Below are 12,231 nucleotides of genomic sequence, written 5' to 3'. Positions count from 1 at the left end.
GCATAGCATACTATTATCACTGCATGTTCCTTGGTAATTAAGCACTGCCTTCCGCTGAACTTCCCCCCCCCCCCAAACAGGCTGAGTACAAGATTCTGAACCAAAGAGACTTAGGCGTTGAGTGTCTACACCAATTTCTCCTGGCTAATCTTTTTAGAAACTCAAAAACTGGTTGGCAATTGATTCGACATGGGGAATTTTATTGCAGATAGACTATTTAATGGTTGGGTTTTAATTGGTGTGTGCAGTGGGCCAGGGATACTTTAACAAGCACTATATTAAGGATTCACTTGATACATAAAATGAAAGGAAAAAGTACATCAAGTTGATTCTCATAACATTATCTATTTTGCATATTCCAAAAGGTCCGTAAGCATTGGAGTGAAGGCTCAAATCAAGCTCTTTTGTTATGAGGTTGAATAGAATTAAGGTTTCACCTCAACTGCTCATGGGTGTGTCATATCATATAGAAATCAAATCTAATATTGCCAGGAAGCATCACATGTCTTCTATGGCTTCAAATCAAAGTGAATATATATCATGCTAACTCTAGTCATCACAAGGTTACAAGTCCTTTTAAATGTAGTATTATGTATAAATCTAAAGTGGAAGTTGCCATCAGTCAAGTGCACAAATAAAGCGTCACAAGTGATGCACCCTTCATTGGGTTGCATGCTTTAAAAATTAAACTCCTTCTTCACTTTATCTCCATAAAGGCGGGAAAGCTACTTATATAGAAGGAACAGAAACACTGGTATTTCCTTGATTGTATGAAGTGTGTGCTATGCAGGTGTGAAATCCCAACAGATGAAGAAGGTAGCGCCCCCCCCCCATAATATAGACAACCAACTAATTATATCAAATTGTGGCTCCTTGCAGATTATTAATAAGCATGCTGGACAAAGTGCAAGCTAAACAAACATGCAACAAAAACAATCTCAGACATTCTAGAGTCTGCTGTAGTCCATTTAATGTTCTGTGTGTATGCATGTGTGATATTTATATATATTTTAAGTGAAAAATAATTTTCTAAATGTTTATTCTTTTGTTGTTGTTGCTAACACAAATAAAGGACAATATACCTTTAGGTTCTAAATAGGGTGCGGATTGATGGAATAATGCCTGTAAAGTGTAAATTGCTATGGTGGGAAGGAAAATACAATTAAAAACAAAATAGTATTAAGAAAGGCCATAAATGAATGGGATTTTGGTTTGGGGTGTGGGATCTGCTATCTGATGCACTTTTACCTGGGAGTAATCCCAATCAACATAGAGGTTTGTTTCTGAGCAAACATGTATAGGATTGCACTGTGAAAATGTGATGAATTGCCCTAAAATGTAATTAAGCTTCAGTGCTGTGAAACCTGAATTAAGAGCAAGTTATAAAACGGTTTTCTGGTTTATTTATCAGTTGTGTTCTTTTAGTGCTCAGAACACTTTTATCTACTCCTCTGAGAAGCCCAGAAAACTAGCAACAAGATGAGGAGTCACCAGATCCCCACCCAGCACATTATGTGCACATGGCTATGACTCCTTCTAGAATAAGGTCACAGTCATTTGTGGGCAAGCAAGCAGATGTCAACTGGATTTCAATATACGTATATACATTCCCATTTCTAGGAGACAAAAAACATTTGTTTATATAGCAGAGAAACATATTTATGTTCAATATTGGGTTTAAAAATAAAATTCCAAAAGGGTTATTAGAGTCTACAAACTGGAACTTTACCCTGGAACAAGGAAGGAAGGAGAACAGTAATGAGTGCTTGCATGAATGTGTATTGCTCTGGTGCAAGACAGAAGAAAATTGCTCAGCTTTACAGATGAGCAATTCACATCTGCTTCTGTGACCACATTCCACATGGGTGCACTTGCACAAGTATGAAAATGAATAGCAATTTTGCCTATTCTCTTCCTCTTACAGCAGACAGTGGTCTTCTAGACCACAAGTGGGAAACTTCAAGTCAAGGGGCTATATGTGGTCCTCCAGCCACCCTATCTGGCCAGTGGGAACTCCCTAGGCCATGTCCCCTCTCCAAACCATCACACTAATGCTTGATCACACTGAGGTGCTTTCCACATTATTTCAGTCCTCCTTTTCAACACAGAGATTGTTAGAAGAAACCAGCTGTTTACTCCAACACCTGGAATGCCAGATGCTCCTAGAAGCCCACACACAGGGCATGAAGGAGACAGCCCTCCAGCAGCAACTGGTTACTCAGAGGTGAACTGGCTTTTGTGTAGAAGCTCTACCTCACATATAGTGAAGGTGCAACATGGTTGTCTGGTCCTCAACTACCAAAGTCACTGCCAAAAATGTGTGAGTGGAATAGACCGAGGGATGATTAAGCTAACTTGGAAATGATTTTAAGGACAGGTTTACAGTGGTACCTTGGGTTACAGACGCTTCAGGTTACTGACTCCGCTAGCACAGAAATAGTACCTCGGGTTATGAACTTTGCTTCAGGATGAGAACGGAAATCGTGCGGTGGCAGGGGGAGGCCCCATTAGCTAAAGTGGTATCTCAGCTTAAGAACAGTTTTAGATTAAGAACGAACCTCCAGAACAAATTAAGTTCTTAACCCGAGATACCACTGTACATATCTGCAAGCATGGCCAGTGGTCAGGGTGTATGGAACCTCTAGTTCAAGAGTATATGGAGCCACAAGTTCCCCTTATCCTACCTAAAACATCACTGATATTGTCTTGAATGCCTCTTTGAGGAAGATTGTTCCGTAACTTACCTAGCCTTAGGCATCTTTAGAAAATATAAATGATTTGGAATTGCCAGGGGATATAGAAATGAAAACTCATTTGTTGGCAGCCACATAGATGGATTATGAGAATGTGAAAAGTAGGAAATATGGTTAAATTAATATAATCAGGGTGAGGGAAAGCAGGCAATTTAATAGTGAATTATTTATGGGAAATGGAAGGCGTTTATTGTAATAACATAAAAGATAATATTCAATCTTGTATAGGTTTGTTAAATATTGGATTGGACTATTTAAATGAACAATAAATACTTAAATGCATTTTTGTTCTCGCTTTCTCTTCTCTTCCTTTTTATTTACTAATTAATTCTTTCCATTACTATTATAATTATCATTAGCTGCATGTGGTTATTTGCTTATGCTATTTTTTAATTAATTCTGCAATTTACTATAGATATTAAACTAAAATGTTATTAAAAGGCTGGAAAAAAAAATTTGAGTCTGTATTTCTTGAGTCTATGTTCACAGGCTGTTTAAAAGAAGCCAAAATAGAGCAAACCTGCCAACAGAACAATGGTGACAGCAACAATAAGGAGCTGTTGGCAATGTCCAGTGGAGGAATCTAAATCCTCAGAGTGTCTCTTGGTTGAGAAATTAACTCTATGACAAAGTGGCGTGATTCAAGCATTTCTAGGATTCACCTACATTGTTGAAGGCACAAGCACACCTTTCTGTGGGTGGTGTCATAGGAAATTTAAGAGGGTATACAAGTTAGGCAAGAACTTTGGCCTCAACAAGAACAGAGTAGCAAAATTAAGTGCAGGGCCACCTAATGACTAATCTAGATAATGACACCAACCAGAAAAGTAGGGATGCAGAATTTGCATTTTAACATTTTTATGTATTAAGGTCAAAAATATTTTTGAGTACAGTACGTACTGTATTTCAAGTGTAACAAAAACTGAACTTTAATCCCCAGCAGTTGAAAAATAGCAACACATTCCCACAACATGCAGGATTTTATTCTTGCCTCTGAAGCATTGCAAATTGAAGTATGGTTATGTGTTGCTTTACTGGACAGTGTTCATGACACAGATAATGATTATACTTGTGTGGTTTTCCACATACACTGTTGGCTGATGTTTTTCTCAGCATGGAGGTAAAGTAATCTGAGCATGTTTAGTCTGTGAAATTAAAGGACAGCAAAAAAAAAAAAAAGACATATCCATTGCTCCATAACTACACCAGTTCATTATTTTCTTTCAGTATGCATGCATAACTATCCTAGAAAGAATAATTGATAATCTCTAGTGAAGCCCTTGGGTCCAGCTGTGTCTTATGATCTTCCAATTTCACCAAACATGACTTGGTGAACTGAATTTTCAAAACGTATCATTCATTGCTTTTTGTATTTTTCCATCAGAAGTACAGTATGTTACAAAAGCAAAGCCTTCTGACAATTAGAAGTAAATTACATAGTCCAGCAAGCAATGCCAACCCAGTTATTTACTTTGTAAAAACATAGCAAAAGACTAGAAGCCATGAATCTATGAAACAATTTTAATATACCTCAGTAAAGGGCTGTTCTGGAATAGGCAGTTTTTTCAAACAAACAAACAAACACTTTTATATTCCTTTCTACAATCCACATTGATGTGACAACTGTTTCAGCAATTCAACTTATGACCGTAATGCATTGGAATAACTGGAACTTACAAACAATGGTTTTAAATTAAAATATGACTATATGAAACTACTGTACCTAATACTGAAGCCACTACCTTAAACAGAACAAGGTGATTACTCCATTTAGCTCAGTACTGCCTGGCATTGACTCCCCAAGATTCATGTCTTTCTGGCTATAATATCTGTGAGGGTTTTTTTAACTGAAAGTCAATCTGAAGTACAGGATAAGAGTCAAACTATGGCCAACTCAGTCATAAACCCCACTAGATGATTTTGGATTACTCACTACATCTCACCCTGAAGTTCCTCACAATGTATTAGGGCCTAATGTGAGGAGAACATACCTTCCAAGTGTCCCAATTTTTGAGGGACAGTCCAGAATTACAGCAGCCATCCCGGTTTCTGATTTGATCCTAGAATGCCCTGGTGTTTTTTTTTCCTCCCCTCCACGTCTCATAGAACAATTAAAAGTGGTGGAGAGATCAGACCTCTCCTCCTTCAGCCCTTTTTGGAAACAGGAACTATTCCCCTCTCTGTCGGTCTCTTTCTCTGTGTATAGGTACAAAGATGGAGTCCTGTTTATACTGAAAATAAAATACCTGCACCAAATGAAGGAAGTGAAGCTGACATACCAAGCCCTTCCTATAATGCTGAAGGGAAATGCAACCAATCCACTATTATAGGAAACGTGTAGTGTGTTTACTCCTTTATTGTAAACTGAGCCTTACTGTAGCACCTCTGCTTGTGGTTAACGCTTAGCTGGAATGAAATATTCAACGCAGCAATAGAGAAATTAAAATAATAATTTATTTGTCAGACAAATAAATGAGAGGCACAGTGGTATATGGTTACCAAGCTCTGGCCTGGCCTCCTGCCATCCTGGCCAGCACTTATATTCCCTTAATCCAGCCCCCTTTGCTCCTCCTGTGGCTGCCTCTGTCCAATCAGCCTGGTTGGAATTCCTATTGGCTGTTTGGTAGAACCAATCACAAAAGATACACCCACAAAAGATACACCCATTTCCTTGCCCTTATAAGGGAGACAAAGAGCTATATATATGACAAATAAGTAATAATATATCTTACATGGAATCTTAATTACCAGCTCACCTCTTGCCCTCCTTGCCCTATTGCCTTCTAAAACAAATGTTTAATCTTACATTTTTATGTTCAACAGATGTCAAGGATCTTGAGTTCACATCAACATTGAAAGATTTCCTTCATTTAAGGTTTCTAAACAAATGCCTGACAACTATATATCAAGAGTGCTTGGATGGCGTCCTCTGTCTGGCAGGGGGGCTAGGCTGGTGGCTGACTTAATTTCAGGATAAATACAACTCTTACAACCATATGAAATAAGAATCTAGCATTCCTTAAATCCTTTGCATAATTACATTTAAGCCAATATATTTAAGCTATTATATTTCATACATTATCATAGGTAGCCTCTTAAAAGAATAAAGCTTCTCAAAGTAGAAAGGAAGGAACTCAGTAAAACACAGCCTTTAAAAGAAGCCTCTTTAGTTTACACCCCTCCTTTCACCCCCCTTTCCAGCCTAAAAATAAAGTAGAAAGAAGCTTCTTCTCCAGCCAAGCCAGTTGCCTTTCCCCAACATTTATTGCCCTTTTTAACTCTCTCAGTTTAAGAAAGAAACAGCTTTAGAAGATTTCCTAAAAATGTTCTCTTTTTTCTGTCAGCTAAATGTTTTTCCCATTTGCTTCTGGCCTTAGAAAATTCAGCTCAAGGTTTAACATGAGGCCCATTGGTATCATTTTACTTATTTACCCATTCCTAATTGTGTTTTTTCAGCCTGTAAGGGCAGCATATGTAATTTCCCCTTTTTATGACTTTGAGAATTGTTTTTTCTACTATAAATCAATGGGGCCCTCTTGTCTTAGGAGAAAAGCCAAGGTTTTTTCTCTGCCTGGCATGGAACATTTGAAAATCCTTTTTTTTAAAGCTCATTTTTAAATACAAGCAAGCCTTAATAAAATATATAAGCTTTGATAAAAATGCAGGCTTATCATTAGATGCCTCATTACTCTGCAAGCCATTATGTGTCTACTCAGACTTAAGTCTTGTTGTATTTAAAGGACCTTACTACACAGCCTTACACTGCAATCCTAAGCATTTTTACTCAGTAGCAAGTCCTACTGATTTCAATACGATTTACTCTCAGATCATTCTCTAATGTATTTTTATTTATTATTATTATTATTAACCTCCACCTTTTCCTCTGACAGGGATTCAATGCAGCTTACAGCCACATTTTTATTTTGCTCCATTTATCTCTTGAAGGGTTTGTACATGATCCCTTCCCTCACACATTTGTCTCCAATCTTTCTAGCCTGAAAGGCAAGATGGCCAGGGAAGATTCTCAGCAGGGCAGCCTACTCACTGTTCTATTATAGTATATAAATTCTAATTACAAAGGTTCACAGGTGTTTGTTTTTTTAATATGCTCCTTCCTTCCTTCCTCCTTGTGGATTTGAAAGACCCCAATATACCATAACTACAACTTGGGGTGGGTAGGGTTCATTCTTTAAAATAATGAGGTAGGCCGGGCTAGGCCTGTACTCCAGTCCTGCAGCTGTTAGTCAAGATGGCTTCCAAAACCCAGAAAGAAAGGGGAAAAAACCTTCTTAGTCTGCCCTTCTCCTCAGCCCAGTCTGCAGAGAAGAGCTTGAAAACTTAAATGAATCTCCTTACAGAAACAAGTCTAATCAAGGAGTTACTCAGGCACAGGTTTCCTTAAAAGATGAAAAATCCTAAATGGCAGTGTCTAGCAAATAACTGGAACAGGGTCTCAATCTTCGTGTTTTGTTTGTTTTACATTTAGTGAAATAATAATAATAATAATAATAATGGCCAAACAGAATTAAAAGGGCACTTGCTGAAATCACAGGGTGGGGAAGATTCATGATTGGGGGGGGGGGGAATTCCCCCATACTTTATATGTTTAAAAATGTCCCGTAGTGGATAGAAGTCTTCCTTTACTGGTTTCCATTTTGCCTAAAGCTTGCTAAGTACACAAATATCCACACATGTCACAAAAATGATGGCACTGAATTCAGTTTCCAGAAAGACAGTAGTTTCAGTCAGTAAGAGCAAAAATATGGAAGTTTGAGGAACCTTAAACACTTATTCAATGATGCATTAACTACAGGGCAGCAAATAAACCCATAGTCTTTAGTTTTCCACTTCTGCCACAAGGCTTCTTACAAGGTTGTTGTTATGAGGATATTCATTCATTTAAGAGACTCCTCTATCACTTTTTAGGACAATTGCCTCACCAAGCAGTGTATAAATAAAACACATCAAAAGAATTAACATGACAATAAAAACACCATTCCATTTAAATTCCATTTTAGTAAGTCAAAACTTACTAAAACCAGCCCTGGGCAAATTGCTCGCAGTATCCAGCATCACAATTAAAACTCCAAATATATGCCTTCAAAATTTGTTTGAGATCAGAGAGAGCATCTGCATAACTTTTCCCATGACTGAATTGCGTAAGCAGGAGAGGCAACTGCAGAGAAAACCCCATTTTTTTGTACCCAGCAGCCTAATAGGTTTCCTCGTGGGCACCTCAACTGGGTCTTCAACGTAGATCTTAGGGTATTGCAAACCTGCTATGGATGCAAGCAATCTTTAAGATAACCTGGTCCCAAACCCTTTAATAAGGAGAGGTGCAGGAAGGAAATTCTTTCTATGTGCGCCATCTTGAGCCCCTTGAAGGAATGACATTTTGAAGAAATGACATTTTTTTCAGCACTGTAGTAGTCAAAGCCAGAAAAAAGGCTATCTGTGCGCGCGCGCACATGAATATAGTGAGATATTTTTGTTTGCGGATTTTATCTTCTCATACACTTGTTTAAATTCTAACAATCTGAGGACTTTCCGATTTTTAGTTGCATGGCACACACACACAAACCCCAATGCAAATATGCAGACATGCTATTATTATTTAATCCATTCCCGCCCCTTTCCTCCAAGGAGCTCAAATGGTTCCCCTCTTCATTACAACTTCACCACAACCCTGCGAGGTAGGTTAGGCTTAGAGACTGTGACTAGCCCAAGGTTATGAATTCCTATTAGCCTTAGGTCCTTAACCCGAGCCTGTATCAGAAATTTATTACAGCACGGCAAACTTTCGCAAACTCATCGAGTCCACTTCGTCAGGTGAAGCGCCACCCTACTTTTCCTGCCGCTTCGTGCACCGGCTTTGATGACCGCACTTAAAAGCTCATGCCCATAAGCAGTGGCGTTGCGTCGGGGTGCAGGGGGGCCGGCCACACCGGGCGCAACATCTGGGGGTTAGGGTTAGGGGGCGCAAATCCACGGGTTAGGGAGCGCAAATTACTTGCCTTGCCCCGGGTGCTGACAACCCATGCTACGCCACTGCCCATAAGAAATCCCTTAGTTCAAGATTCAAGATGGCAAGCCTCCTTTATGCTTTAGGGCGATTAGTAGGCGCTTCCTTCAGGGGAGGGAAACGCTGCTATTGCAACAGCAGAGGAAACCATTCATTTTTTATTTTTTTAAAAAGATTTTTATTGATACAGCAAGGGGGAAAAAAAACACAAATACCAAATTACACACAGGAATAACCATAGACACATAATTTTCTTGGCAAACAATAAAACATATATTGGTCTTAACACTAAAGACCCGACCTCCTGTCTATTCCATATTTCGATTTGATATTACTTTTATCCAATACACACTTTTATCATAGTTAAACTTTTTCTTAATATATCTAATTTATTATATCTAGCTTGCAACTATTACTGAAGTTCCCCGAATGCTGCAACAGAATTTAAACTACTATATTTATTTTTCAGATATTCTTTGAAAACCTCCCATTTTGAAACAAATTCCTGTTTTGATTTATTCTTTATTTTTTCTGATAGACCATCTAATTCGGCATATTCTGTCAGCTTTTGGATCCAATCTTGTATAGAGGGGATTTCATTACTCTTCCATTTTGCCGTGATCAGAACTCTTGCTACTGCGGTCACATATAAAAATATACGCTTCCTCTTTTGCGGAATATCCAAATCTGTTATTCCCAGGAGGTAGGCCTCTGGTTTTTTATTGAAAGAGATCTTTAGCATTTTTTTCAGTTCTGCATGGATACTCTCCCACAATATCTGTATTTTCCAGAGTCAAAACAAAAAAAAAATTCCTTCCAGTAGCACCTTAAAGACCAACTAAGTTAGTTCTTGGTATGAGCTTTCGTGTGCATGCACACTTCTTCAGATACACAGTGTGCATGCACACGAAAGCTCATACCAAGAACTAACTTAGTTGGTCTTTAAGGTGCTACTGGAAGGATTTTTTTTTTGTTTTGACTATGGCAGACCAACACGGCTACCTATCTGTAACTGTATTTTCCAGACGAAACCATTCCAAGCGTCACGTCGTCAGCTGATCCTCAGAGTCTGCACCCAACCAGCACCAGCGGACTACAATTCCCAGCAGCCCTTTCGCGACCCAGCCACGCACCGCACCCCCCCAGCAAAAGTTTGAAGCCGGGAGGAAGGGTGTGCGCGATGGTCTAGTTCCCGCGCGGATGCTCGGTTGGAGAGCGCGAGGCGGCGTTCGCGGGGCTGCCTCTCGTCTGCCGAGGATCTCCGAAGCGCCTGCCCTCTTCCTCCAAGTCGCTTGCCTGGGCATGCCCGGACGTGCAAGGTAGGCGTCGCCGGCGTCATCGCGTGCCCTGATGGTGAGCATTGCGCGCACTGGGGCTGCCCCTCGGTAACCCGCCCCTCCTGCTACCTCTCCGGCCTGTTCCCTCTCCTGCAAATCGCCTCTTCCCCACACTTGCATCGTCGGCTTTCGTTGCATTGAATGGAGGCCTTTTGCATAGCCAGCCACCCTAGTACCGCGGTTCTTTCAGTGAGCCCTCGCGGGTAAGAAAATGCTAGTCCCGAAAACGTGGTGTTTTCCTGACTAACCGTTTCCTTGGTTCGCTGATATTCTTGCTACTCGGATAACTCCCCACTTGGAGCATTTCCTTGGGTCACCGCTGCTACTCCCTCCCCCAGTCAGATAATGTATTTTTTTTAGCGTCCCCTCTAGATGTCCTTTTCTAAATGGCACGTTGGTGGTTTGTGCTTCCTGGTTCATGCTTCCCGCGCTGTGCCATAGATGAGCCCGCTTTTAGTACTGTTCGCTCATGCAAAGGTTTCGTGGTGGTCTGCTTCAGGTGCAATCGGTGCATATATCCCGTTCTGTTCAGATGTGTTTTATTTGCATCTAGTCTTCAGACCCTGCTGCAAGGCGAATGTTTGACCTCAGTAGAAGTTTAATTCTTGAGTTAAAGATAAGTTACATCATAAACAAGCTTACAATGCTAAAATTGCTTGTTGGGTCATAGCGTGGCCCTTTTAAAAGGTCGAGGAAAACTTCCTTTAACAAATACCCTTTAACAAATACTAAAATGCAACGCTAACATGAATATATCTGAATAAAACTATGTAAAACCTAACTGAATGGAAATGTAACACAAACATAAAATTCTGTATCTCCACGATTCTACGGCACAGCATGCCCTTTTACCAATTTTATCCTCATGAGTTACTGCAAATATATACAATGGTCAAGACTGCACATTTTATATCTTCTCAACCCAGTACATAAGTTGCAGACTCATGGGCAGGCCTCTCCCTAAAATTAAGTATTGTCCTCTATATGCCGTATATAAGGTACATAATATGTGAGATCTTCAACCTGGTTTAAACCACAGGGACAGGTGTTTTCAGAGTATGGCATATTTCTGAACCTTCCTAAAACAGCTGAAGGCATTAGATTTAATTGGACTCCAGTAAAGGCCATCCTTTCACTCTGCAGATCTTTAAAATAGCAAGGTAGTGTAGATAGCGTGTATAGAAGATTCTTATACAATGGTGCAATTTCAGAGATTGATGCAGTTGCTCTGTCTAAAACTTTTTACAAATAGAGTCAGAAAGGGCCACAGGGGTCATCTAATCGAACCCTTCAATTCTGGAATGTTTTGCCCAATGTAGGGCTCGAACCCACCACTCTGAGAATAAGAGTCTTATGCTAGTTCAGAAAAGCCTAATGTCGCCCATAGGAATGAAACTAATCGTGTCCATTTTCCGCTTAGCAAACTCTACAAGGAAGGTGTGTCCCGTTTTCTGTTTGAGAAAGCGGCACCACCAAATATCTGAAACAGAGTACAGTGGTACCTTGGGTTAAGTACTTAATTTGTTCCGGAGGTCCGTTCTTAACCTGAAACTGTTCTTAACATGAAGCACCACTTTAGCTAATGGGGCCTCCTGCTGCTGCCGCGCCGCTGGAGGACAATTTCTGTTCTCATCCTGAAACAAAGTTCTTAACCCGAGGTACTATTTCTGGGTTAGCGGAGTCTGTAACCTGAAGCGTATGTAACCTGAAGCGTATGTAACCTGAGGTACCACTGTACTGTGCAGTACTTGCTCAATTTTCACCTCATCTAACGGCTGCATATGTTTGTGAGGTCAATCAGTTTGGTCTTTTGATAGGCTGCAGATCTTCATTTTTACAGTAATTACCAAAAGGCTGAAGGAGACATGACCCAGTCAGGGTTAAAGACATCAGTATTGTGTCCCCTGTGTATATAAGGGGTGACATATTTTTTATCACACACAGTACCCTTTTTCCAGAGGCAACAGTGAAAGCCAGACAGTTGTGCAACCACATCATTTATATATAAGTTGAAAAGCAGAGATGCCAGGATGCATCATTGATGGATACCCTTTGTGGCTTTGCTAAAATCAGAGCTCCCCATGGACATCATCCAGATTTTTTAAATGAAACGTTCATA

The sequence above is a fragment of the Podarcis melisellensis genome, assembly GCF_964234715.1.
Source record: "Podarcis melisellensis genome assembly, chromosome: 3".
Classification (NCBI taxonomy): domain Eukaryota; kingdom Metazoa; phylum Chordata; class Lepidosauria; order Squamata; family Lacertidae; genus Podarcis; species Podarcis melisellensis.
This window is presented reverse-complemented; position numbering follows the sequence as displayed.